The sequence below is a fragment of the Trichosurus vulpecula genome, chromosome 9 (genome assembly GCF_011100635.1).
Source record: "Trichosurus vulpecula isolate mTriVul1 chromosome 9, mTriVul1.pri, whole genome shotgun sequence".
Lineage (NCBI taxonomy): Eukaryota > Metazoa > Chordata > Mammalia > Diprotodontia > Phalangeridae > Trichosurus > Trichosurus vulpecula.
Window position 1 is genome coordinate 163893708 of NC_050581.1, and position 27884 is coordinate 163921591.

Here is a 27884-nt window from a genome sequence, read left to right on the forward strand (position 1 = left end):
GAGAGCAAGAGTCACTCATTCCCCCTCACCTGCCCCTTCTTCCTTTCCAATGAACTGCTTTTTCTTGCCACTTTTATGTGAGATAATTTAGCTCATTCTATCTGTCCCTTTCTCCCTCTCTCAATATATTCCTCTGTCATCCCTTAATTTGAGTTTTTTTAGATATCATCCATCCATATTCAGGTCACCCTATGCCCTCTCTCTCTCTCTCTCTCTCTCTCTCTCTCTCTCTCTCTCTCTCTCTTTCTGCATATATGTGTACACACACACACACAGATACACACACACACACACACACACACACACACACACACACACACACACATATATATATATATATATATATATATATATATATATATATACCTATAATATGTTCCCTTCAGCTACCTTAACACAGAGGTTTCATGAATTATACAAATCATCTTTCCGTGTAGGAATGTAGGCAAAACTGTTCGACTTCATTAAATCCCTTGTGGTTTCTCTTTCCTTTTTACCTTTGCATTCTTCTCTTGATTCTTGTGTTTGATAGTCAAATTTTCTATTCAGCTCTGGTCTTTGCACTGAGAAAGCTTGAAAGTCCTCTATTTTTTTGAAAATCCATATTTGCCTTGGAGCATGATACTCAGTTTTGCTGGATAGGTGATTGTTGGTTTTAATCCTAGCTCCATTGACCTCCGGAATATTGTATTCCAAGCCATTTGATCTATTAATCTGGAAGCTGCTAGATCTTAGGTTATCTTGATTATGTTTCCACAATACTCAAATTGTTTTTTCTGGCTGCTTGCGATATTTTCTCCTTGATCTGGGACCTCTGGAATTTGGCAACAATATTCCTAGGAGTTTTCTATTTGGGATCAATTTGAGGATGTGATCTGTGGATTCTTTCAATTTCTATTTTGCCCTGTGGCTCTAGAATATAGGTTCAGTTCTCCTTGATAATTTCTTCAAAGATGAGATCTGCGCTCTTTTTTTGATCATGGCTTTCAGGTAGTCCAATAATTTTTAGGTTTTCTCCCCTGGATCTATTTTCCAGGTCTGTGGATTTTCCAATGAGATATTTCACATTGTCTTTCATTTTTTCATTCCTTTTCTTCTGTTTTATAATATCTTGATTTCTCGTAAAGTCGCTTGTTTCCACTTGTTCCAATCCAATTTTTAAGGTAGCAAATCCTTGAGCAGTCTTTTCGACCTCCTTTTCCATTTGGGTAATTCTGCCTTTCAGGGCATTCGTCTCCTCATTGGTTTTTTGGAGCTCTTTTGCCATTTGAGTTAGTCTATTTTTGAGGTGCTCTTTTCTGCAGTATTTTCTTCAGTATTTTTTGGTTCTCCTTTAGCAAGACTTTGACTTGTTTTTCATGATTTATTTCATCACACTCATTTCTCTTCCCAATTTTTCCTCTACTTCTCTAACCTGCTCTTCCAAATCTTTTTTTGAGCTCTTCCATGTCCTGAGACTAGTTCATATTTTGCTTGGAGGTTTCTGTTGTAGGCTCTTTGACCTGCTTCTCATTTCTTAGAACATAATACTATTCCATTACATATACCACAACTTGTTTAGCCATTCCCCAAGTGATGAACATCCTCTTGATTTCCAATTCTTTGCCACCATAAAAAGAGCTGCTAGAAATATTTTTGCATGTACAGGTCCCTTTCCCACTTGTGTGACCTCTTTGTGATATAGCCCTAGGAGTGGTATTCCTCAGTCAAAGGACATGCACATTTTTATAGCCCTTTGAATATAGTTCCAAATTGGTCTCCAGAATGGCTGGATCAGTTCACAACTCCACCAACAATGTAACAGTGTTCCTATTTTCCCATATATTCTCCAGCTTGTATCATTTTCATGTTTTGTCATGTTAGCCAATCTGACAGGAAAGATGTGGTACCTAAGAGTTGTTTTGATTTACATTTCTCTAATCAATAGTGATTTAGAGCATTTTTTTCATATACCTATAGATATCTTTAATTTCTTCCTCTGAAAACATCCTATTCATATCCTTTGACCATTTCTCAATTGGGGAATGACTTGTATTCTTATAAGTTTGCCTCAGTTCCCTGTATATTTTAGAAGTTAGACCTTTATCACAGACACTGGTTGTAAAAATTCTTTGCCAATTTTCTGCTTCCCTCCAATCTTTTTTACATTGCCTTTGTTTGTACAAAACTTTTCAGTTTAATGCAATCATAATTATCCATTTTGCATTTTGTAATGCTCTCTGCCTCTTGTTTGTTCATAAATTCTTCCCTTCTCTGTAAATGTTACAAATAAACCATTCCTTGTCTCCCAAATTGCTTATAGTATCAGCCTTTTTATATAAACAATGAACCCATTTTGACTTTCTTTTGGTATATGGTATAAGATATTGGTCAATACTCAGTATCTGCCATATTATTTTCTAGTTTTCTCAGCAGTTTTGTGAGGTATTGAGTTCTTTACCCAGAAGCTGGACTCTTCAGGTTTCTCAAAGAGTAGATTGCTACAGTCAGAACTTTTATCTTGGGGTAGTGCCCAATAACCAGGGTATTGCACCAAGAAGAGGCTCTTCATCTAATTGAAGAAATGGTTTGAATCATGATGACAAGCTTTTGAAGGTACAAATCATTGAAAATCAGGACTTGTTTCTTCCTAGTGGAACCACTGACTGTGGCCAGTGGCTCCATGATGAACATTCCTACCACAAAGACGTTTGGAAGCTCATTACAATTGCTTTCCCTCTGGTGTATCTGCAGTACTGACAACTTTGTCATCTGTTAGCAGCTTGACTTTGGGGATATGAGGTTGATTTTATGATTTCCATTCTAAGTTTTACTACACTCAAACAGTGTATTTATAAGATTATAATCTTGGTCTTTTAGCAGAAAAACAAAGTGAAAACAATCATATGTGAGTTTTTTAAATGTATTTAAGAAATAAAAATTAACATTTTTCCAAATGAAAAAGTTAAACTGTCTCTAAATATTCCCTAATACAATACTTACATATATGAGGCATTTAAATTATATTACCATACTTGAATAAAAGGGAGGATTTACATCATGCTTGAATATTATTATGTCAGTAATAGGTAGCTAAGGTACCAGTAATATTTGTTTAGTTTTATGTAGATTTTAATAATAATTTTGAAATGGAAGGAAAATGGACAATGTTTAGGTTTAATGTTTGTGTTAAATCCTCGAAGGAACTAACTAAAAGACTTATGTTTCACATATGAATGCGGTGAGTTTCTGCCTAATTTTTAAACTGGTTTATTAGGGGGTTTATTGTATGAAACAGAACATTGTATTTTTGCATATGTATAGACAGTAATTATCTTTAATATATAACTCTATAGCATTATGTTGTGTGGAATTTAACATTGTCCAGAACATTTTGTGCTTTTAACTGATTAAAAAAGAAATGCCGGGGGCGGAGCCAAGATGGCGGCTGGTAAGCACGGACTAGAGTGAGCTCCCTACCCGAGTCCCTCCAAAAACCTATAAAAATGGCTCTGAACCAATTCTAGAATGGCAGAACCCACAGAACAGCAGAGGGAAGCAGGGCTCCAGCCAAGGACAGCCTGGATGGTCTCTGGGTGAGGTCTATTCCACACGGAGCTGTGAGCTGGGAACGGAGTGGAGCAGAGCCTAGCCTGAGCGGCGTGGACGATCCAGACCAGAAGCCGGGCGGAGGGGGCCCTAGCGCCCTGAATATGTGAGCTGCGGCAGGTACCAGACCCCTCGACCCACAAACACCAAAGACTGCGGAGAAGGTTAGTGGGAAAAGCTGCAGGAGTGGAAGGAGTTCGCCCTAACCCTTCGGCTTCCAGCCCCGGGGGCAGCGGAGGTGAGGCAGCTACAGCTGTTGTTGCTTCCGGCTCCAGGCCCACCTGGTGGGAGGAATTCAGTGGCGGATCAAAGCAGGAGTGCAACAGCCTGCTGAAGATCTAAGCCCAGTCTGGACTGGGGGTCCTTGGGGAAGGAGGAGTGCGGCTCTGACGAGCTGGCACCTCCCCCCCAAACGTAGAACATAGAACTCGTTAGTCTACAAGCAGTCATACCCCACTGAAAAACTCAAGGGTCAACTTAGTTGGTTGGGAATATGGCCAGGCAGCGAAAACGCGCCCAGATTCAGTCTCAGACTTTGGATTCTTTCTTTGGTGACAAAGAAGACCAAAACATACAGCCTAAAGAAGACAACAAAGTCATAGAGCCTACAACCAAAGCCTCCAAGAAAAACATGAACTGGCCCTAGGCCATAGAAGAACTCAAAAAGAATTTGGAAAAGCAAGTGAGAGAAGTAGAGGAAAAATTGGGAAGAGAAATGAGAAGGATGCGAGAAAACCATGAAAAACAAGTCAATGACTTGCTAAAGGAGACCCAAAAAAATACTGAAAAATACACTGAAGAAAACAACACCTTAAAAAACAGACTAACTCAAATGGCAAAAGAGCTCCAAAAAGCCAATGAGGAGAAGAATGCCTTGAAAGGCAGAATTAGCCAAATGGAAAAGGAGGTCCAAAAGACCACTGAAGAAAATACTACTTTAAAAATTAGATTGGAGCAAGTAGAAGCTAGTGACTTTATGAGAAATCAGGATATTATAAAACAGAACCAGAGGAATGAAAAAATGGAAGACAATGTGAAATATCTCCTTGGAAAAACCACTGACCTGGAAAATAGATCCAGGAGAGATAATTTAAAAATGATTGGACTACCTGAAAGCCATGATCAAAAAAAGAGCCTAGATACCATCTTTCAAGAAATTATCAAGGAGAACTGCCCTGATATTCTAGAGCCACAGGGCAAAATAGAAATTGAAAGAATCCATCGATCACCTCCTCAAATAGATCCCAAAAAGAAATCTCCTAGGAATATTGTTGCCAAATTCCAGAGCTCCCAGATCAAGGAGAAAATACTGCAAGCAGCCAGAAAGAAACAATTTGAGTATTGTGGAAACCCAATCAGAATAACCCAAGATCTGGCAGCTTCTACATTAAGAGATCGAAGGACTTGGAATGCGATATTCCAGAGGTCAATGGAGCTAGGATTAAAACCTAGAATCACCTACCCAGCAAAACTGAGTATCATGTTCCAAGGCAAAATATGGAGTTTCAATAAAATAGAGGACTTTCAAGCTTTCTCAGTGAAAAGACCAGAACTGAATAGAAAATTTGACTTTCAAACACAAGAATCAAGAGAAGCATGAAAAGCTAATCAAGAAACAGAAATTGCAAGGGACTTACTAAAGTTGAACTGTTTTGTTTACATTCCTACACGGAAAGATGATGAGTATGATTCATGAGACCTCAGTATTAGGGTAGTTGAAGGGAATATGCATATATATGTATATATGTATGTATGTATATATATATATATATATATATATATATATGTTTATGTATATATATATAAGTGAATGTGTATGTATGTATATATCTATGTGTATATGTATGTATGTGTATATATATGTGTTTATATATGTATGTATGTATATGTATATATATATATATATATATATATATGTAAAAGAGAGAGAGCAGACACAGGGTGAGTTGAAGATGAAGGGAAGATATCTAAAAGAAATAAAATGAAATTAAGGGATGAGAGAGTAACATACTGAGAGAGGGAGATAGGGAGAGATAGAATGGGGTGGATTATCTCGCATAAAGGTGGCAAGAGGAAGCAGTTCTGTGGGAGGAGGGGAGAGGGCAGGTGAGGGGGGAATGAGTGAACCTTGCTCTCATCAGATTTGGCCGGAGGGGGAATACCATACATACTCAGTTGGGTATCTTACCCCACAGGAAAGAAGAGGGAGGAAGATAAAAAAAAATAAAAGGCAGGGGGGTGATGGAGGGGAGGGCAGATGGGGATGGAGGTAATCAAAACAAACACTTTGGAAAGGTGACAGGGTCAAGGGAGAAAATTCAATAAAGTGGGATGGGTTGGGAAGGAGCAAAATGTAGTTAGCCTTTCACAACATGAGTATTGTGGAAGGGTTATACATAATGATACATGTGTGGCCTAGGTTGAATTGCTCGACTTCTTAGGGAGGGTGGGTGGGAAGGGAAGAGGGAAGAGAATTTGGAACTCAAAGTTTTAAAATCAGATGTTCAAAAACAAAAAAACTTTTTGTATGCAACTAAAAAATAAGATACACAGGCAATGGGGCGTAGAAATTTATTTTGCCCTACAAGAAAGGAAGGGAAAAGGGGATGAGAGGGGAGGGGGGTGATAGAGGGGAGGGCTGACTGGGGAACAGGGCAACCAGAATATAAGCCATCTTGGAGTGGGGGGGAGGGTAGAAATGGGGAGAAAATTTGTAATTCAAACTGTTGTGAAAATCAATGCTGAAAACTAAATATGTTAAATAAATAAATTGCATTTAAAAAAAAAAAAGGAAATGCCTCATCTTTCTAAAAAAATGTTTGGGCATGTAAATGGGGAAAACAAAATAATAAATAAAAATGAACTAAAAAATTTATTCAGTAAACATTTATTAAGTGCCTACTATACCAACCACTCTTATGAACACTGGGGATATGAAGAAAGATAAAATACAATCCCCATTTTTGAGGAGCTCACAATCTAATGGGGGAAACAACATGTAAACAATTAGGTACAGATAAAGTTATGTATGGAATACATTGGAAATAATTAACAGAGTAAAGGCACCAAAATCCATAGGATTTGAAAATGTCTTACTTTAAAAGGTGAGATTTTTAGCTAGGATTTGGATGAAGGTAGTAGAGCAAGGTGGTAGGCAAGAGGAAGAAGATAATTCCATGCATAGGAGAGATCTAGGGAAAATGCTGCATTCAAGAGTACACTTGGGGTCCATAGGGTATTTCATATACCCAGAATTTGCTTGAAAAAGGAAAAGTAAGAAAATTTGGTTGAAGTTGTAGATGAACAGATATTGGCATACGGTTTTAGAATTTCAAGCTGGAAGGACTTTGGAAGAATTACCAAAATAATGATACTAAAATACCGCTGAAACAGGAACCCCACAATTAGGAATATAACCTAAGAATTTTATACAAAAAATGAAAGTGAGATATACGCTAAAGTACTTAAAGCAGCATTACTTTAAATTAAAATACATAAATAATGTATATCTTTGACAAGTGGTAAAATATTGGATAAATGGAGAGGAGCCATCTAACAAAAAATGTTTATTAAAATATATTTTATTGTGTTTATTAGTAGAAGGAAACTTTCTCTACCAATGCAAGTCACGACTTTCTCTTCAACTTGTAGTCTTGGAGGGGGAACTGTTGCTGAAAAACTTTAAGTAACTAGCTCAAAATGGGGCAGACAGTACATGTTAGTGTCAGAACCTGAATCCAGGTCTGCTTTGTTAGGAAGTTGGGTCATTATCCACTGTACCATGCTGCCTCAATGAAATGTTATCATGTAATCAAAATTGACAAATAGAAGAAAAGATTAAAGAAAAACATCTGTCTCAAGTACTTCAAAGCACAAAACGTCAAACCAGTAGAACAGAATAGCATATATCACACAGTCTCTCTCCACTTCTTCCCTCTGTCATTCTTCTATATAATTACTGATGATGATGATAACTAGCATACTTTTCTGTAAGGTTTTCAGGGTTCTCAAAATATCTTATCTCACTCGATCCTCATAAAAGTACTGCCTGTTAAGTGTTGTTATCCTAATTTTATAGATGAGAAAACTGAAATGGAGAGAAATTAAGTGGCATAGAAGAGTCACCTAGCCAGAAACATTTGGGGCAGAATTTGAAAACAGGTCTTCTGACACCAAATCCATCATCCAATTCACTGTGTCACTTAGCTGTTCACAAACATACACATGATGTACACATGCAGATATGTGTGTAATATATTCATGTGCATATAATGGAACTATATGGACAGAGATGATGATGATGGTATAATGATGGCTAAAGTCACCAAAGAAGAAATAATTTTATGGATTGGGTTATGTTATTAATTGAAAATACATATAAATATAGTATAATATAATATAATGTAATATGCAATGCAATACAATACAATACAACACAATACAATGCAATATAATATAATACAACACAATACAATGCAATATAATATAATATAATATAATATAATATAATATAATATACTTGTAATTCTATTTTAACTTTGCTTGATGTCTAAAGTGAAATTAAAAATCAGTCATTTTTAAAAGAAAAACTGAGACTCATGTTACTGGGTTTACTCTGTCTTATAAGGGAGTCTTACAGTGAGGTAGAGATCAATAGTTCATAACTTGATTTCTGTCGTAATAAGAGACAAACTCAAGAATCTGGAGGACTAGTATCTAGTCACAGTTCCATTGTTACTTGGTTATGTGAATTTATATATGTCACTTAACCTTGTTTGGTTTCAATTTTCCCTAGTACAAAGCGAAGCCCTTTTTACCTTTAATATTTCTCTCTACGAGTTCAGTGGGCATGAAAACTCTTGTCAATTACCATAGCTATGTACAGCCAAGGGATAATTTTTGAAATTTCCCTGAGTATTTCATTCATTTAGGTGATGCCCACTATCCCCAACAAAATACGCATATTCTTTTGATGAGTGAGACACACATAAAGTTTTTATCTCTCATTTGTATTGGTTGAAATTAAATTCTTCCTATCATATCAAGGAGGCACGTTTTACTGGGTGGGAAAAAATAGACTATTTACTACCAGGCTTTAAGCAAGGTGTGAATCAAAGCTTGTGAGGCTTGTTGTAAAGGGTATTTTCATCCAGGTTCCCATTGGATTATAGGTCTCTGAGTAGTCTTCTAAATGTGAGAATAGACCATATAGATAATACTAAACACTAAACAGATGACACAAGAAGGGGAAAAGAACAAAGAAGAAAAGATATTTGGCTCCAGATCAACCGGTTATATGTCCATGAATTACCCAGGAAGGGACACACAAATATGGGGAAGTCAGTTTAAGAAATGTTCACTAAATTTCATAGAAATCGTTTCATGGTCATACTTTTTATTTCCAGAGGAGTGGTCATTCAATAAATTAAAATTTTAAAAATTAAATTAAAAAAGTGTTAAAAATAAGTGTTTTCTGTTTATTTATCTTAATACAAATGTTTAGTGACTCACTGAATAAAAATCTTTTTACTTCATTTTGTTTAGTATTTATTTTACCTAGTGTAAAAGCTATTTTTAACAATAAAAGGAGAATGAGGGGCGGGGCATGTGCGGCTTCTTCCCAGCCCTAAAGTCCTCCTGCCTCCCCAGGAGCCTCTGCTGTGCTAGGCAGTGGGAGGGATGTGGCAGAGGCTGGGCCAGGGAGCACAGCTCCTGTTGCTGCTCCCAGGGGAGGCGCTGATGCAGCACAGTGGGCAGGGAAAAGGGAAGGTCTGCACTACCTGCAGGGCCAGCACCACACAGACTATGACCTCAAGACACTGCTAGGCGACCAGGCAGAACCAGATGAATATGGAAAACTCAGTCCAGAAGAGCAGCAGAAAAGACTGAAGGTGACCATTAAGAAAATTGATGTGGACTCTGATGGTTTCCTTACTGAAGAAGAACACAGTACATGGATCCAGAAGTCCTTTAAATAGTACTACGAGCAAACAGTTTGTGGAATATCACAAAAACCCGCGATGGCTGGTGATGTTTTCGGTGAGGTCAACATTCAGGTGTATGACCCATGATTGACTTTGGTGAGAACAACTGCTCTGGACCCTGCTGAAGAGGAATCTTTTAGGCAGCTTCATTCAAAGGACAAGAAATGGTTTGAAAAAGTGAATCTGAACAAAGTTCCTGGTCCAAGCCTTGTCCAATTTATGGCTTTTGAGCCTCCTGGAGAGGTTGATTACATGACAGAATTTGTTATTCAAGAGGCTTTAGAAGAAGGTGACAAAAATGGTGATGGGTTTGTTAGTTTGGAAGAATTCCTTGGTGACTACAGATATCCAACTGCATATGAAGATCCAGAATGGATACTTGTGGAGAAAGACAGATTTGTGAATGATTACGACAAAGACTGGAATGAGAGGCTTGATCTCCAGGAAATTTTATATTTTATTTATTATTTTAGTTTACAGTACTCAGTTCCACAAGTGTTTTTATTCCAAAATTTCTCCCTTCTCCCACTCCTCCCCCTCCCTCTTCTCTCTCCCCACTCCCTTGTTAAGGCAATCAGTATCTGAGAAGTTCCTTCTAGCCCATTTGAGTAGGTTTAAGGTGGGGCTCGAGGTGGGGCCAGGTAAGGAGGTAGATTAGATCTTGCCCCAAACCCCTAAATACTAGGTGCTAAGCTGACATGGGCATGAAGCTCCCAGGGTCCTAAGGGGAGGCGCTAGGACCAGAACCAATCATAGGAATTTAAGTTCTGGCCACTCAGACAAGGCTTGAGGAAGTCTGAAGCTGTATAAAAGGAGAGAACACAGCTTGGAGACTGAGACTTGTCAGAGCCAGGGGCAGCCACACTGGCAGCGACAACAACATCGACAACAACAGCAATGACTGCAGCTGAACCTGAGCCAAAGGTGCCAAAGAAGCAGGCACTGCTGGGAGCAGGGTGAGCCTTGGCTGGAGCAGAGAGTGCTGAGCAAGGAAGGGCATGAGGCCAGTGGGGGAAGCACGAATGTGATGTGGTTTAATGTCATCATGTCATCAGGCTTTTCTGTAACCTACTGGATACTCTTGTGAGGCAGACTTGTTGGGCCTGGAAGCTTTGGGCCAGGATATTGAAATGGGAACACTGGTTCATGGGTCTGCTACTTTGGAGCTTGACTAAATGCTTTAATTCTTCTGCCTTCCACTTAGAGAATTCCTTATATCCTGTGGTTCTGATCTATTCAGGCATATACATGATTTTCTTTGAAATCATGAATTCTGCCTTCATAATATACCCCCCAAAAAAACAGCATATAATCCGGTATAGGTTTTATATGTACCTTCACATCAAACTTTTTTCCACAATAATCAAGTCGTAAAGAAGAATTATAATCAATGTAAAAAACCATGAGAAAGAAAAAACAAAACCCAGAAAGGAGAAAAAAAGAGAGAGCCACTAGTTTGCTTCAATCTGCATTCAGACTCCGTAATTCTTTCTCTGGATGTGCATAGCTTTTTCCATCATGAGTCTTCCTCTATTTTTAAAGAGGAAAGCAAGATATTTATTCAGATACAAGAAAGCCAAATCCACTGTAGTAACAAGGAAATTGGTATACATCACCAATGCAGGGAGCACTACCATTCCCAAGCCTTCCCTCCATCAAGCCTCCTCACAAACAAGCTCCCTTAGGTAAAATGCTCTTCTCTCTTACTCTCCTCTCTGCCTGCTCTGTCTCCCAGCTGTACCTCATCCACTCTTACTGCTCCACTTGTTTGGCAATCTCCTACCACCACAGGCTCATGTGACTCAGACTATAAACAGGTCACATAGGCCTACTAATAGATGGGAAAGATCTTCCTATTCCATTAACAGTACAAAAGCTTTCTCTCCAGTGTGAATTCTCTGACCTATGGTAAGATAGGTCCTCTGTAACAATTTTTCCACACTGATTACATTCATAAGGCTTCTCTCCAGTGTGGATTCTCTGATGGTTGGTAAGATCGGATGTCTGTCGAAAACCCTTTCCACACTGATTTCTTTCTAAAGGTTTCTCTCCAGTGTGGATTCTCTGATGTTTGGTAAGATAAGTCCTCTGTCTAAAACCCTTTCCAAACTGATCACATTCTTAAGGTTTCTTTCTAGTGTGGATTCTCTGATGTTTAGTAAGACAGGCCTTCAGTCTAAAAGCCTTTCCACACTGATTACATTCATAAGGCTTCTCTCCAGTGTGGATTCTCTGATGGTTGGTAAGATCGGATGTCTGTCGAAAACCCTTTCCACACTGATTTCTTTCTAAAGGTTTCTCTCCAGTGTGGATTCTCTGATGTTTGGTAAGATAAGTCCTCTGTCTAAAACCCTTTCCAAACTGATCACATTCTTAAGGTTTCTTTCTAGTGTGGATTCTCTGATGTTTAGTAAGACAGGCCTTCAGTCTAAAAGCCTTTCCACACTGATTACATTCATAGGGTTTCTCTCCAGTGTGGATTCTCTGATGGTTGGTAAGATGGAATGTCTCTCTAAAACCATTTCCACACTGATCACATTCATAAGGTTTCTTTCCAGTGTGGATTCTCTGATGTCTGGTAAGACCGGCCCTCTGTGTAAAACTCTTTCCACACTGATGACATTCATAAGGTTTCTTTCCAGTGTGGATTATCTGATGTTTGTTAAGACAGGCTGTCTGTCTAAAAGCCTTTCCACACTGATTACATTCATAAGGTTTCTCTCCACTGTGGATTCTCTGATGTTTGGTAAGAGAGTCCCTCTGTCTAAAACTTTTTCCACACTGATTACATTCATAAGGTTTCTCTCCAGTGTGGATTCTCTGATGTTTGGTAAGACAGGCCCTCTGTCTAAAAGCCTTTCCACAGTGATTACATTCATATGGTTTCTCTCCAGTGTGGATTCTCTGATGGTTGGTAAGAGAACCCCTCAGTGTAAAACCCTTTCCACACTGATTACATTGATATGGTTTCTGTCCGGTGTGGATTCTCTGATGGTTGGTAAGATGGGATGTCTCTCTAAAACCCTTTCCACACTGAACACATTCATAAGGTTTCTCTCCAGTGTGGATTCTCTGATGTTTGGTAAGACAGGCCCTCCGTCTAAAACCCTTTCCACACTCATTACATTCATAAGGTTTCTCTCCAGTGTGGATCCTCTGATGATAAACAAGGCTGGAGCTGCTTTGGAAAGTCTTTCCACATTGATTACATTCATAAGCTTTCTTCCCAGTGTGGTTTCCCAGATGAAGAGCACAGATTTGTCTGCAAGTGAAGTCCCAGGGAAAATCACCCATGAATCTTTGCTCCTGAATTTCTTTCACAGAAAGGCTTAGGTCTGCAGGAGTCTTCTTCCCTTCAAGTCTGATTTCTCCTTCTGGACAGCAGCTCCTCAGTTCTTCTTGCTCCACCATCCATGGTCCTTCCCTTTGCTCAAAATAGGAGATTGCCTCTTCTTTGGGAACTGGAAGCCCCAGGGAGAGCAGGTTCCGGGCATTTTCTACCATGACCTCCTTGTATAACTCCTTCTGAGAATGGTTCAAGAGGCCCCACTCCTCCTGGGAGAAGTCCACAGCCACATCCTTGAATGTCACTGTCTCCTGGGATGGGGCACATCTACTCCCAGGGGCCATTCCCTCTGAATCCAGGCTCCCTGTGCCCTCTCCTTCTGCAGTTCTGAGAAATTGCAGGTCTGAAAGCCCTTGTAGTTCTCTATCTCTCCTCCTCTGAGTCTCTCTGTCTTAGTCCTCCTAGTTCTCTCTGGCTCTTCAAGTTCTCCTTCTCTCTATCTTTGCAGTCCTCTCTCTCAGCCCTTCCTGTTCTCCCTGAGCTCAATGGCTAACCCTTGGATATATATACCCTTCTTAGGGCAGGAGAGGTTCACATCTAATCTGTAAAAGGGTGTGGGCCTGGTAGTTAACACCTAATTAGCAACAGGTGGTGGGACTGGGGATTAACACCTAGTGAGCAAAAGTGTGTGGGCTTGCCCACAAACAAGCCTCCCCTAATCAAGCTTTCCTTAACTAGCTCCACCTGAAGCCTATGAAATGGGCAAGGAAGATCTTTAGTCACATCACCACCATGCCAGAATACAAAAAGGGTCAGGATATGATCTTTATTTTTAAATTCTTTTTCTAGGTAGCTTAATCATTTTATTAATATTACCTGCATTTTAAAAATTATTTTATTTGCTATATTTTAGTTTTCAGCATTGATTCCCACAAGATTTTCAGTTACACATTTTTCTCCCCATTTCTACCCTCCCCCCAACTTCATGATTTCATATATTCTGATTGCCCCATTCCCCAGTCAGCCCTCCCTTCTATCATCCCACTCCCTCTCCACCCCCATCCCTTTTCCTCTTACTTTCTTGTAGAGCAAGATAGATTTCTATGCCCCATTGCTTGTATATCTTATTTCCCAGTTGCATGCAAAAACAACTTTTTGCGACAACAACAGCAACAGTAACAGCAACAGCAACAGCAGTGACTGCAGCTGAATCTGATCCAAAGGTGCTGAAGAAGCAGGTGCTGCTGGTAGCAGAGCTGACCCTTGTCTGGACCACAGAGTGCTGAGCAAGGGCTTGAGGCCAGTGGGGGAAGCACAAATGTGATTTGGTTTAATGTCATCATGTCATCGTGTTTTTCTGTAACCTACTGGTTACTCTTGTTAGGCAGACGTATTGTGCCTGGAAGCTTTGGGCCAGGATATTGAATTGGAGACACTGGTGGGTGGATCTGACACTGGTGGGTGGATCTGCTACTTTGGAGCTTGAATAAATGCTTTCATTCTTCAGCCTTCTACTTAGAGAATTCTTTATATCCTGTCGTTCTGATCTATTCAGGTATATACATGATTTTCTTTGAAATCATGAATTCTGCCTTCATAATATAGCCCCCCCCCAAAAAAAAGACATGATATAATCCGGTATAGGTTTTTAGTATTTTTTTGGGTCTCCTTTAGCAAGTCATTGACTTGTTTTTCATGGTTTCGTTGCATCCTTCTCGTTTCTCTTCCCAATTTTTCCTCTACTTCACTAACTTGCTTTTCCAAATCCTTTTTGAGCTCTTCCATGGCCTGAGACCAGTTCATCTTTTTCTTGGAGGATTTTGATGTAGGCTCTTTGACTTTCTTGACTTCTTCTGGTTGTATGTTTTGGTCTTCTTTGTCACCAAAGAAAGATTCCAAAGTCTGAGACTGAATTTGAGTGCGCTTTCACTGCCTGTTCATGTTCCAAGCCAACTCACTTGACCCTTGAGTTTTTCAGCAGGTTATGACTGCTTGTAGAGTAATGAATACTTTGTTCCAAGCTTGAGGGGATGTGCTATTGTTTTCAGAGCTATTTCTTTTTTCTATTTTTTTTTATTTTTACTTTACAATACTCTATTCTACACAATTTTGAGATCCAGATTTTCTTACCTCCCTCCACACTGCTCCCTCCCCAGGACAGAGTGGACTCCCATATTACTTCCATGTATAACTTCGCATTGAATTAATTTGCACACTAGTGAAGTTATGGAGAAGAATTGTGACCATTGAAATGAATCATGAGAAAGAAGAAACAGGACCAAAAAAAACCCCAAAAACAAAAAAAAAAAAAGAGAGAAAAAGGAAGAAAAAGGTGGAAAAAATTGTTAGCATGAAGTGTGCCTCAATCTGTATTCATACTTCATAGTTCTTTCTCTGGATGTAGATAGTATTCTCCAATCATGAGTCCTTTGGAGTTGTCTTTGTACCTTGTGTTGCTGAGATGAGCAAAGTCTGTCAGGGTTGGTTCTCACAGAATCCATGTATCTGTGGTTGTGTATAATGTTCTCCTGGCTCTCTCCACTCACTCAGCATTATCTCATGTAGATTTTTCCGGGTTGTTATGAAGTCCATATCATCCCCATTTCTTATAGCAAAATAGTATTCCATTATCTTCATATACCACAGCTTGTTCAGCCATTCCCCAATTCATGGGCATCCCTTTGATTTCCAATTCTTAGCTACCACAAAAAGAGCTGCTATAAATATTTTTGTACATATGGGTCCTTTTCCTGCTTGTGTGATCCCTTTGAGATACAACCCTGGAAGTGGCATTGCTGGGTCAAAGGGTATGAACATATTTATACCCCTTTGGGCATAGTTCCAAATTGCTCTCCAAAATGGATGGATCAGTTCAGAACTCCACCAGCAATGTAACAATGTTCCAGTTTTCCCACATCCTCTCCAGCATTTATCATTTTCCTGTTTTGTTGTTTTAGCCAATCTAACAGGAGACATCTGGTATCAAAGAGTAGTTTTGATTTGCATTTTTCTAATCAGTAGTGATTTTGAGCATTTTTTCATATGCCTATAGATATATTTAATTTCCTCCTCTGAAAACTGCCTGTTCATATCCTTTGACCATTTCTCAGTTGGGGAATGACTTGTATTCCTATATATTTGGCTCAGTTCTCTGTATATTTTAGAAATGAGGCCTTTATAAGAGACACTAGCTGTAAAGATTTTCTCCCAATTTTCTGCTTCCCCCCTAGTTTTTGTTGCATTGGCTTTTTTTGTACAAAAACATTTCAATTTAACATAATCAAAAGTATCGATCTGGTATTTTGTAATGCTCTATATCTCTTGTTGGGTCATGAATTCTTTTCTTTTCAATAAAATCTGATAAGTAAACTATTCCTTGCTCTCCCAAATTACTTATAGTATTAGCCTTTATTCCTAAATCATGAACCCATTTGGACTTTATTTTGGTATATGGTGTAACATATTGCTCTATGCCCAGTTTCTGCCCTACTGTTTTCTACTTTTCCCAACAGTTTTTATGAAATACTGAATTATTAGCCCAGAAGCTGGCCTCTTTGGGTTTTTGAAAGAGTAGATTGCTATAGTCATTGACTTCTCTATCTCGTGTTCCTATCCTATTCCACTGTTCTACAAGTCTGTTTCTTAGCCAGTACCAGGTAGTTTTGATGACTGCTTCTCTATAGTACAGTTTAATATCTGGGGTATGGCTAGGCCACCTTCTCTAGCATTTCTTTTCAACAATGCCCTAGATATTCTAGACCTCTTGTTCTTCCAGGTGAATTTCGTTATTATTTTATTTATATTATATAATATTATTTATTTATTTATTTATTTATATTATTTTTATTTATTACTTATTATTATTATTTTATCCAGTTCTGTAAAATAATTTTTGGTAGTTTAATTGGTATGGCACTGAATAGATAGATTAATTTAGGCAAAATTGACATTTTTTATTATATTAACTTGGCCTAACCATGAGCAATTGATATTTTTCCATTTATTTAGATCTTACTTTATTCACGTGAAAAGTGTTTCATATTTATGTTCATATAGGCCCTGGGTTTGTCTTGGCAGATAGGCTCCCAAATATTTTATAGTGTCTACAGTAACTTTAAATAGAATCTCTCTTTCTATCTCTTGCTGTTGGGCTTTGTTAGTAATGTATAGGAAAGCTGAGGATTTATGGGAGTTTATTTTACATCCTGCAACTTTGCTAAAGGTGTTTATTATTTCAAGTAGTTTTTTACTTGATTCTCTAAGTAAGTCATCACATCATCAGCAAAAAGTGATAATTTAGTTTCTTCTTTGCCTATTCGAATTCCTTCAATTTCTTTTTCTTCTCTTATTGCTACAGCTTGTGTTTCTAGTACCAAATTGAATAGTAGGAGTGATAATGGACATCCTTGTTTCACCCCTGATCTTACTGGAAATGCATCTAGCTTATTCCCATTACAAATAATTCTTGTTGACAGTTTTAGGTAGATACTATTTATAATTTTTTGTTTTGTGCAGCTAATTTCAGAGAAACTTCTAGGAACCTATAAGTTTTCACTTCTTCCAAGGTGGTCCATCAAAGCAGAGGTGTTTACTCCTCTCCCAGCCTGTGCTCTGGTCTGTGACTGACCACAATTACTCTTTTCTTCTCTGGAACTGTGACAAGGGACCCCACTCCACTCTTGCCACAATTTCTGCTAATGCTAGTGCTCTTCCTTGCCCTGGGACTGCCATCCAGGATTGGCACCTGCATCTGAGTATTGGTGAAGCAACAGAAAACTTCCTTGGTTTCTGGAAATCTCCTCCTGTAAATCTCTTTCTGACCCTTTTTCCCAATGCCTTACCATGTGTTGGCTGAGAGCTCTGGAAGCATCTGCTGCTGCTGCCACTGCTGCTGCTGCCACCTCTGTTACTGCCTTTGCTGGTTAAATGTCTCCAAAAGTCTGCTCCTGATGTGCTGTGGCCAGGGTACTCCACTCTCACCATGGTGCAACAAACCTTTCCTGCCAACCTTCCAAGCTGTTTTGGGCTGAGAATTTGTTTAACTCCATGTTTTTGTGGTTTCTGCTTCACTAGAATTTGTTTAAAATAATTTTTAAAAAGTATTTGGAGGGGCTTGGGGGACAGCTCAGGCAAGTACCTGCCTTACTCCATCACCTTGGCTCTGCCTCAAAAAATCTTAAAAGAAAATAATTATCTCTACATTTTTCAGTGATGTCATTAAGGTGGCACAGTGGATAGAGTGCTGAGTTTGAAGTCAGTAATATCTGAGTTCAAATATGGCCTTAAACACACTTGCTATGTGAGCCTAAGTGAATCACTTAACCCAGTTGGCCTCAGTTTCGTTATCTGCAAAATAAGTAGGACAAGGGGGGGGGCGGAGCTATGATGGTACATGGAAAGTGAGGACTTGTGTGAGCTCCCCACCAGGTCCCTCCAAAAACCTATAAAAAATGTCTCTGAACAAATTCTAGAATTGCAGAGCCCACAAAATACCAGAGGGAAGTAGGGCTCCAGCCCAGGACAGCCTGGATGGTCTCTGGGTAAGGTCTATTGAGCATGGAGCTGGGAGCTGAGAGGAGCAAAGCCCAGCATGGGTTGTGGCAGGACCAACCAGACCCCAGACCTTTAGCTGGACAGGGCAGAGTCTAGCACCCTGAATCAGTGAGCTGAGGCAGTTACCAGACTTCTCAACCCACAAACACCAAAGACAGCGGGGGAAGGTTAGTGGAAAAGCTGTGGGAGTGGAGGGAGTTCGAGGTTCGGCTTCCAGCCCCGAGGGCAGCAGAGGTGGGGCAGCTACAGCTGCTGTTGCTCCTGGCCCTAGGCCCACCTGGTGAGAGGAATTGAGTGGTGGATCAGAGCAGGAGTGCACAACCTGCTGAAAATCTAAGCCCTGTCCGGTTTGGGGGTTCTTGGGGAAGGAGTAGTGCTGGTGTCACAAAGCTGGCACCTCCCCCCCCAAACGTGGAACATAGAACTCTTTAATCTACAAGCAGTCATGCCCCACTGAAAAAGTCAAGGGTCAAGTTAGTTGGTTGGGAATATGGCCAGGCAGCGAAAACGCACCCAAATTCTGTCTCAGACTTTGCATTCTTTCTTTGGTGACAAAGAAGACCAAAACATATAGCCAGAAGAAGTCAACAAAGTCAAAGAGCCTACAAGTGAAACCTCCAAGAAAAACATGAACTGGTCCCAGGCCATGGAAGAGCTCAAAAAGGATTTGGAAAAGCAAGTTAGAGAAGTAGAGGAAAAATTGGGAAGAGAAATGAGAAGGATGTGAGAAAACCATGAAAAACAAGTCAATGGCTTGCTAAAGGAGACCCAAAAAAATACTGAAAAATACACTGAAGAAAACAATACCTTAAAAAATAAACTAACTCAAGTGGCAAAAGAGCTCCAAAAATCCAATTAGGAGGAGAATGCCTTGAAAGGCAGAATTAGCCAAATGCAAAACAAGGTCCAAAAGACCACTGAAGAAAATACTACTTTAAAAATTAGATTGGAGCAAGTGGAAGCTAGTGACTTGATGAGAAATCAAGATATTATAAAACAGAACCAAAGGAATGAAAAAATGGAAGACAATGTCAAATATCTCCTTGGAAAAACCACTGACCTGGAAAATAGATCCAGGAGAGATAATTTAAAAATTATTGGACTACCTGAAAGCCATGATCAAAAAAAGAGCCTAGATATCATTTTTCAAGAAATTATCAAGGAGAACTGCCCTGATATTCAAGAGCCACAGGGCAAAATAGAAATTGAAAGAATCCAACGATCGCCTCCTCAAATAGATCCCAAAAAGAAATCTCCTAGGAATATTGTTGCCAAATTCCAGAGCTCCCAGACCAAGGAGAAAATACTGCAAGAAGCCAGAAAGAAACAATTTGAGTATTGTGGAAACCCAATCAGAATAACCGAAGATCTGGCAGCTTCTAGATTAAGAGATCGAAGGGCTTGGAATACGGTATTCCAGAGGTCAATGGAGCTAGGATTAAAACCCAGAATCACCTACCCAGCAAAACTGAGTAAAATCCTTCAGGGGAAAATATGGATTTTTAGTGAGATAGAAGACTTTTAAGCATTCTTGATGAAAAGACCAGAACTGAATACAAAATTTGCCTTTCAGATGCAATATTCAAGAGAAGCATGAAAAGGTAAACAGGAAAGGAAAATCACAAAGGACTTAAACTGTTTGCATTCCTTCATGGCAATATTGTATTTGTAACTCATAAGACCTTTTTCATTATCATGGTAGTTAGAAGGAGTATATGTAGACAGAAGTTTGAAGTTAATATGAAAGGATAATAGCTAAAATAAAATTAAATGGGTGAGAGGAATGTTCTTGGAGAAAGAGAAAAGGAAAGGTAGATTGGGGAAAATCATCTTACGTAAAAGAGGCAAGAAAATGCTTTCATAGTGGAGGGAAAGAGGTGGCTCAAAGAAGGAATAATATACACACACACTTACACACACACTATAATATTTAAACTCACTTGGGTACAGAAATATATTTTGTCCTACAAAACAAGGGAGGCAAGGGAGGCAAGGGAGGGCAGATTGGGGAAGAAGGAAGTCAGAAGCAAAACTCTTTTGAGAAGGGACAGGGCAAAGGAGAGAGAATAGAGTAAATGGGGGAGGGGATGATAGCATGGAGAGAAATCCAGTTAGTAATAATAATTGTGACAAAAAAAATTGAACCAAGTTTCTCTGTTAAAGGCCTCATTTCTCAAACATATAGAGAACTGAGTCAAATTTACAAAAACAAAAGCCATTTCTCAACTGATAAATCATCAAAAGATATGACCAGTTATCAGATGAAGTAATCAGGGCTATCTAAAGCCATATAAAAAATAACTCAAACTTACTTTGATTGGAGACATGCAAATTAAAACAATTCTGAGGTACCACCTCATATCTATTCGTCTGGCTATTAGGACAGAAAAAGTAAATGACAAATGTTGGAGGGGATGTGGGAAAAATGAGATATTAATGCATTGTTTTTGGAGTTTTGAAATGATTCAACTATTCTATAAACCAATTTGGAACTATGCCCAACGGGCTATATAATCATAGATACCTTTTGACCTAGTAATACCACTACTAGTTCTGTATCCCAAAAGAAATAAAAAAAGACACAAAACAAAAAGGAAAGAGACCTACATGTACAAAAGTATTTATAGCAGCTGTTTTCTTGGAGTAAAGAATTAGAAATTGAGGAGATATCCATCAATTGGGGAATGGCTGAATATGATTGACTACTACTGTGCTAGAAGATATGATTAGCAGGATGCTCTCAGAAAAAAACTTGGAAAGACTTGCATGGGCCCATGCAAAGTGAAATACACTGTGTACAAAGTAACAACAATATTGTAATAGAATCAGCTGTGAATGACTTAGCTATTCTCAGCTGATCCAAGACAACTCAAGGAATTATGATGAAAAATGCAATCCATTGCCTGAGAAAGAACTGATGGTGTCTGAATATAGATTGGAGGATATTTTTTACTCTATTTTTCCTGAGGTTTTTTTTGTCTGTTTTCTTTCACAACATGATTATTATGGATATGTTTTCATGAAAACCCTTTATAATCTGTATCGAATTGCTTGCTATCTCAATGGGAGTTCAGGGATTAGGACGGAGGGAGAGAATTTGGAACTCCAAGTTTTACAAAATGAATGTTAAAAATTGTTTTTGTGTTGGGGCAGACGAGGCAGCAGCCCAGGACAATGAGGCGGCGGCCCCGAGGGGCTTCTTCTCTGCCGTCAAGGTATCCTGCCTCCCGGGGAGCCTCTGCGGTGCAAGGTAGGCAGGAGGGATGCGGCAGAGGCTGGGCCAGGGAGGACAGCTCCTGCTGCTGCTGGGGGCGGGGGCCGCTGCAGCGCAGCAGGCAGGGGAGCAGGACTGTCTGCACTACCTGCAAGGCCAGCACAACACGGACTATGACCTCAAGGTACTGCTAGGTGGCCAGGCAGAAGCAGATGAACATGAAAAACTCAGTCCAGAAGAGCAGCAGAAAAGACTGAAGGTGACAATTAAGAAAACTGATGTGGACTCTGATGGCTTCCTTACCAAAAATGAACACAGTACATGGATCCAGATGTCCTTTAAACACTACTGCATGCAGGAGGCAAAGAAGCACTTTGTGGAATATCACAAAAACCTGCCATGGCATGGTGATGCTTTGGGTGAGGTCAACATTCAGGTGTATGACCCATGATTGACTTTGGTGAGAACAACTGCTCTGGACCCTGCTGAAGAGGAATCTTTTAGGCAGCTTCATTCAAAGGACAAGAAATGGTTTGAAAAAGTGAATCTGAACAAAGTTCCTGGTCCAAGCCTTGTCCAATTTATGGCTTTTGAGCATCCTGAAGAGGTTGATTACATGACAGAATTTGTTATTCAAGAGGCTTTAGAAGAAGGTGACAAAAATGGTGATGGGTTTGTTAGTTTGGAAGAATTCCTTGGTGACTACAGATATCCAACTGTGTATGAAGATCCAGAATGGATACTTGTTGAGAAAGACAGATTTGTGAATGATTACGACAAAGACTGGGATGAGAGGCTTGAGTCTCAGGAAGTTTTATATTTTATTTATTTTTTTAGTTTACAGTACTCAGTTCCACAAGTGTTTTTATTCCAAAATTTCTCCCTCCTCCCACTCCTCCCCCTCTTTCTCCTCTCTCTCCTCTCCCTGGTTAAGGTAATCAGTACCTGAGAAGCTTTCTAGCACATCTGAATTGACTTAAGGTGGGGCTCCGGGTGGGGCCAGCTAAGAAGGTAGCTTAGATCTTGCCCCAAACCCCTAATTCCTAGGTGCTAAGCTGACATGGGCATGAAGCTCCCAGGGTCCTAAGGGGAGGTGCTAAGACCAGAACCAATCATAGGAACTTAAGTTCTGGTCACTCAGACAAGGCTTGAGGATGTCTGAAACTGTAAAAAATGAGAGAACACAGCTTGGAGACTAAGAATTGTCAGAGCCAGGGGCATCCACAGCGGCTGCGACAACAACATCGACAACAGCAACAGCAATAGCAACAGGAACGACTGAAGCTGAACCTGAGCCAAAGGTGCTGAAGAAGCAGGCGCTGCTGGGAGCAGGGCTGACCCTTGTCTGGACCACAGAGTGCTGACCAAGGGCATGAGGCCAGTGGGGGAAGCACGAATGTGATATAGTTTAATGTCATCATGTCATCGTGTTTTTCTATAACCTCCTGGTTACTCTTGTGAGGCAGACTTATTGGGCCTGGAAGCTTTGGGCTGGGATATTGAACTGGGGACACTGGTTCGTAGGTCTGCTACTTTGGAGCTTGAATAAATGCTTTAATTCTTCTGCCTTCCACTTAGAGAATTCCTTATATCCTGTGGTTCTGATCTATTCAGGCACATACATGATTTTCTTTGAAATCATGAATTCTGCCTTCATAATATACCCCCTCACCCCCAAAAAACTGCATATAATCTTGTATACATTTTACATGTACCATCACATCAAACTTATTTCCACAATAGTCAAGTTGTAAAGAAGAATTATAATCAATGCAACAAACCATGACAAAGAAAAAAACAAAACCAAGAAAGGAGAAAAAAAGAGAGAGCAACTAGTTTGCTTCAATCTGCATTCAGAGGTATTTACTCCTCTCCCAGCCTGTGCTCTGGTCTGTGACTGACCACAAGTACTCTTTTCTTCTTTGGAACTATGAGAAGGGTCCCCATTCCACTCTTGCCACAATTTCTGCTATTGTTAGTGCTCTTCATTGCCCTGGGACTGCCATCCAGGATTGGCACCTGCATCTGAGTAATCTGCATTCAGACTCCATAATACTTTCTCTGGACATGCATAGCTTTTTCCATCATGAGTCTTTTTCTTTTTTTTTTTTTTTTCCAGTGAATGACTTCAGCAAGCAGCATTTTTAATTTAATTTAATTTAAATTTATTTATTTAACATATTTAGTTTTCAGCATTGATTTTCACAAGAGTTTGAATTCCAAATTTTCTCCCCATTTCTCCCCTCCCCCCCCCCACTCCAAGATGGCATATATTCTGGTTACCCTGTTTCCCAGTCAGCCCCCCCTCTATTATCCCACTTCCCTCCCATCCCCTTTTCCCTTCCTTTCTTGTAGGGCAGGATAAATTTCTATGCCCCATTGCCTGTGTATCTTATTTTCTAGTTGCATGCAAAAACTTTTTTTTGTTTGTTTTTGAACATCTGTTTTTAAAACTTTGAGTTCCAAATTTTCTCCCCTCTTCCTTTCTCTCCCACCCTCCCTAAGAAGTCAAGCAATTCGACATAGGCCACATGTGTAACATTGTGTATAACCCTTCCACAATAGTCATGTTGTGAACGACTAACTATATTTTGCTCCTTCCCAACCCATTCCCCTTTATTGAATTTTCTCCCTTGACCTTGTCCCCTTTTGAAAGTGTTTGTTTTTGATTACCTCCACCGCCATCTGCCCTCCCCTCCATCATCCCCCCCTTTTTTATCTTCCTCCCTCTTCTTTCCTGTGGGGTAAGATACCCAATTGGGTATATATGGTATTCCCTCCTCAGGCCAAATCTGATGAGAGCAAGGTTCACTCATTCCCCCTCATCTGCCCTCTTCCCTCCTCCCACAGAACTGCTTTCTCTTGCCACCTTTACGCGAGATAATCCACGCCATTCTATCTCTCCCTATCTCCCTCTCTAAGTATGTTGCTCTCTCATCCCTTAATTTGATTTTATTTCTTTTAGATATCTTCCCTTCATCTTCATCTCACCCTGTGTCCGATCTCTCTCTCTCTATATTATGATTGACTTTGGTGAGAACAACTGCTCTGGACCCTGCTGAAGGGAATCTTTCGGGCAGCTTCATTCAAAGGACAAGAAACAGTTTGAAAAAGTGAATCTGAACGAAGTTCCTGGTCCAGGCCTTGTCCAATTTATGGCTTTTGAGCATCCTGAAGAGGTTGATTACATGACAGAATTTGTCATTCAAGAGGCTTTAGAAGAAGGTGACAAAAATGGTGATGGGTTTGTTAGTTTGGAAGAATTCCTTGGTGATTACAGATGAGATCCAACTGTGTATGAAGATCCAGAATGGATATTTGTTGAGAAAGATACATTTGTGAATGATTACGACAAAGACTGGAATGAGAGGCTTGATCTCCAGAAACTTTTATATTTTATTTATTTTTTTAGTTTACAGTACTCAGTTCCACAAGTGTTTTTATTCCAAAATTTCTCCCTCCTCCCACTCTTTCCCCTCCCTCTCCTCTCTCTCCTCTCCCTGGTTAAGGTAATCAGTACCTGAGAAGCTTTCTAGCACATCTGAATTGACTTAAGGTGGGGCTCCGGGTGGGGCCAGCTAAGAAGGTAGCTTAGATCGTGCCCCAAACCCCTAATTCCTAGGTGCTAAGCTGACATGGGCATGAAGCTCCCAGGGTGCTGAGGGGAAGCACTAAGACCAGAGCCAATCATAGGAACTTAAGTTCTGGCCACTCAGACAAGGCTTGAGGAAGTCTGAAACTGTATAAAAGGAGAGAACACAGCTTGGAGACTGAGGCTTGTCAGAGCCAGGGGCAGCCACAGCAGCAGCGACAACAACAGCAACAGCAACAGCAATGACTGCAGCTGAACCTGAGCCAAAGGTGCCAAAGAAGCAGGCGCTGCTGGGAGCAGGGTGAGCCTTGGCTGGACCAGAGAGTGCTGAGCAAGGAAGGCCATGAGGCCAGTGGGGGAAGCACCAATGTGATGTGGTTTAATGTCATCATGTCATTGTGTTTTTCTGTTACCTCCTGGTTACTCTTGTGAGGCAGACTTATTGGGCCTGGAAGCTTTGGGCCAGGATATTGAACTGGGGACACTGGTTCATGGCTCTGCCACTTTGGAGCTTGAAAAAATGCTTTAATTCTTCTGCCTTCTACTTAGAGAATTCCTTATATCCTGTGGTTCTGATCTATTCAGGCATATACATGATTTTCTTTGAAATCATGAATTCTGCCTTCATAATATGCCCCCTCGCCCCCCAAAAACAGCATGTAATCCAGTATAGGTTTTACTTGTACCTTCACATCAAACTTATTTCCACAATAGTCAAGTTGTAAAGAAGAATTATAATCAATGGAATGAACCATGAGAAAGAAAAAACAAAACCAAGAACAGAGAAAAAGAGAGAGAGTAACTAGTTTGCTTCAATCTGCATTCAGACTCCATATTACTTTCTCTGGATGTGCATAGTTTTTTCCATCATGAGTCTTTTTCTTTTTTTAAAGAGGAAAGGAAGATATTTATTGAGATACCAGAAAGCCAAATCCACTACAGTAACAAGGAAATTGGTACACATCACCAATGCAGGGAGCACTGCCATTCAAAGTCTTCCCTCCATCAGGCCTCCCCACAAAAAAGCTCCCTTAAGCAGAATGCCCTTCTCTTACTCCCTTCTCTGACTGCTCTGTCTTCCAGCTGTACCCCACCCACTCTTCCTGCAACACTTGTTTGGCAAGCTCCTACCACCACAGGCTCATGTGACTCAGACTCAAAACAGGTTACATAGGGATACTAATGGATGGGAAAGATCTTCCTATTCCATTAACAGTACAAAAGTGTTATCTCCAGTGTGGCTTCTCTGATGTATGGTAAGTTAGGTCCTCTGTAACAGTTTTTCCACACTGATTACATTCATAAGGCTTCTCTCCAGTGTGGATTCTCTGATGTTTGGTAAGAAAGTCCCTCAGTCTAAAACACTTTCCACACTGATTACATTCATACCGTTTCTCTCCAGTGTGGATTATCTGATGGTTGATAAGATCAGATGTCTCTCTAAAACCCTTTCCACACTGATCACATTCATAATCTTTCTTTCCAGTGTGGATTCTCTGATGTTTGGTAAGACAGGCCCTCTGTGTAAAACACTTTCCTCACTGATGAAATTCATAAGGTTTCTCTCCAGTGTGGATTCTCTGATGGTTGGTAAGAGAGGCCCTCCGTGTAAAACCCTTTCCACACTGATTACATTCATAAGGTTTCTCTCCAGTGTGGATTCTCTGATGGTTGGTAAGATGGGATATTTGTCTAAAACCCTTTCCACACTGATTACATTCATAAGGTTTCTTTCCAGTGTGGATTCTCTGATGTCTGGTAAGACAGGACCTCAGTCTAAAACCCTTTCCACACTGATTACATTCATAAAGTTTCTCTCCAGTGTGGATTCTTTGATGCTTGGTAAGAGAGGCCCTCCGTGTAAAACCATTTCCACACTGATTACATTCATAAGGTTTCTTTCCAGTGTGGATTCTCTGATGTTTGGTAAGAAAGGCCCTCAATCTAAAACCCTTTCCACATTGATTACATTCATAAGGTTTCTCTCCAGTGTGGATTCTATAGTGGTTGGTAAGTGTGGCCCTCCGTGTAAAACCCTTTCCACACTCATTACATTCATAAGGTTTCTCTCCAGTGTGGATCCTCTGATGATTAACAAGCCTGGAGCTGCTTTGGAAAGTCTTTCCACACTGATTACATTCATAAGCTTTCTCCCCATTGTGGTTTCCCAGATGAAGAGCACAGAGTTGTCTCCAAGTGAAGTCCCAGGGTACATCACCCATGAATCTTTGCTTCTGAGTTTCTTTCACAGAAAGGCTTAGGTCTGCAGGAGTCTTCTTCACTTCAAGTCTGATTTCTCCTTCTGGACAGCAGCTCCTCACGTCTTCGTGCTCCAGCATCCATGGTCCTTCCCTTTGCTTAAAATAGGAGATGGCCTCTTCTCTGGGAGCTGGAAGCCCCAGAGAGAGCAGGTTCCAGGCATTTTCCACCATGACCTCCTTGTATAACTCCTTCTGAGAATGGTTCAAGAGGCCCCACTCCTCCTGGGAGAAGTCCACAGCCACATCCTTGAATGTCACTGTCTCCTGGGCTGGGGCACATCTACTCCCAGGGGCCATTCCCCCTGAATCCAGGCTCCCTGTACCCTCTTCTTCTGTAGTTGTGAGAAACTGCAGTTCTGAAATCCCTTGCAGTTCTCTTTCTCTCCTCCTCTGAGTCTCTCTCTCT

General features: G+C 40.2%; 2 pseudogenes; one reads left to right on the forward strand and one right to left on the reverse strand.

Moving 5' to 3' along the window:
* Positions 1 to 9267: 9267 nt before the first annotated feature.
* On the forward strand, positions 9268 to 10028 carry LOC118832390 (annotated as a pseudogene).
* A 1665-nt stretch (positions 10029 to 11693) lies between these two features.
* LOC118832287 lies at positions 11694 to 27649 on the reverse strand (annotated as a pseudogene).
* Positions 27650 to 27884: the final 235 nt, after the last annotated feature.